At 46.7% G+C, this 1,786-nt stretch overlaps 1 long non-coding RNA gene across 1 annotated transcript in view; it reads right to left on the bottom strand.

The window, feature by feature from the left end:
* Positions 1 to 586: 586 nt before the first annotated feature.
* LOC103611033 overlaps positions 587 to 1,786 on the bottom strand; it is a 7,871-nt gene continuing 6,671 nt past the window's right edge. Inside the window, exon 3 of the long non-coding RNA XR_552269.1 lies at positions 587 to 835. This is a non-coding gene — a long non-coding RNA (uncharacterized LOC103611033). The remainder of the gene's footprint in view (positions 836 to 1,786) is intronic.

The following is a 1,786-nucleotide window of genomic DNA, read 5'->3' as shown; positions in this document are numbered from 1 at the left end:
GGGGCTGCCGTGGAGCGACGGTGACGCCAGAAAACTGCTGGGAGGCGGTGGCGCCAGGTGGCACCCAATGCTGGAGCCAAAAGGTGAGGCGGAGTGTGGAGGGAGCCATTTGCAGGTGATCCGGCTGCTTGTTCCAGTTTGTCCACTAATGCTGCTGTTTCACTCGGACCAGAAGTCCGGTTATGTTTTCCACAGGTGGTTGGGGACAGACAATCGTCATTTTGAGTAACGAACTCAGAGGTTAAAAAAGGTTTGAAGACCCCAGGCCTGGGTGATTACCACTTACCCCAGGATGCCTGATAGGCCGATGACGTTTTAGAGTAGGGAGAAGTGGGCTCCTGGGGAGGAAAACGGGACGTACCCAGGGACTCCTCTGCCGCTTCTCTCCTTCCAGCCCTACTTGAAGCAGTGGGAGATGCTCGGTAGCGCAGGAAAGCTGGAGGGTAGGCTGAGCCCGGTAGGACTGAAGTTGTGGAGGATAAGGGGGTTCGTATGCAGAAGGCCCAGATTGTTGTTAAAGCTGTGGGGGTACCTGCCAGGTCTCTTACTCTGGGTTTTCCTGGAAGGACAAAATAACACTAACTACTTTGTTTGCCTGTCAGAATTTTAATCATCAAGCAAAATAATGTTTTTGAGAACCCCTTGAATGCAGTACAGAACAAAAGTGTACGGTGTCTTAACCACCAAGGTCTGTGCCATCCTCCCCTAGATCAAGGGCTTCCTGTATTTGGTCTTGCACTGGCAGAATGTAGAGTGCAGTTTTACATCCAGCATTTTCTGTTGTCTTCCCCAGAGACCTGGGAAAGCAGGTCGGATGGTTATCATCCTCCCCATACTGCAAAAGAGAAAATAAGGTACAGTGGGGTTAGGTATGACTCAGTACCAGAAGGTCTGTACTAAGACTAGTATCCAGGTCTGTTTACTATTATTCACATATAATTCACATACCATAACATTCACCCTTTTAAAGTGTACAATTGAGTGGATTTTATTATTCACACAAGGTTGTGCAACCATCACCACTATTTAATTCCAGAACATTTTCCTCACCCAGAAAAGAAACCCTATACCCATAATAGTCACTTCCCATTACCTCCTTCTACACATGTCCCTGGAAACCACTAATCTACTTTTTCTCTCTGTATTTGCCTAAGACATTTCATTTCAGTGCACTCATAAAGTATGCGACCTTTTGTGTCTGGGTTCTTTCACTTAGCAGAATGTTTTCAAAGTTCATCCATGTAATACCATGCATCAGTACTTCCTTATTTTTGTGGGCAAATGATATTCTGTCGTGTGAATATATCGCATTTTGTTTATCCATTCCTCGGTGAATTTTATGTGGATATATGCGTTTTTCTCTCGTGTGTATTCCTAGGAATGGAATGACTATGTCATATAACTCTGTCTAAATTTTTGAGGAAATGCTGAAGTGTTTTTAACCATGGCTGCACCAGTTTTGTACATTCTCACGAGCACCGTGTGAGGGCTCCATTCTCTCCACATCCTGGTCACCATTTGGTATTTTCTATCCCTTTTAATGTATTCATTTTAGTAGGTGTGAAGTGTTATCTCATTGTGGGTTTGTTTTTTTTTTTTTTTGTCTTTTTCCGTGTCCGGCAACGGATCGCAACCCTCGGTGCTGCTCCCGCGCCTCGCTCAGCCAGTGAGCGGGAACCGTTCCGTATGTGGGATCCGAACCCTCAAGCGGGAGCGCCGCCGCGCTTCCCAAGCAGCGCACTATCCAGTGCGCCACCGGGCCGCCCCGGCCTTATGTTATTTTTTG

Source organism: Galeopterus variegatus, unplaced genomic scaffold, assembly GCF_000696425.1.
Source record: "Galeopterus variegatus unplaced genomic scaffold, G_variegatus-3.0.2 Scaffold12278, whole genome shotgun sequence".
NCBI classification, from domain to species: domain Eukaryota; kingdom Metazoa; phylum Chordata; class Mammalia; order Dermoptera; family Cynocephalidae; genus Galeopterus; species Galeopterus variegatus.
This window is presented reverse-complemented; position numbering and strand designations above follow the sequence as displayed.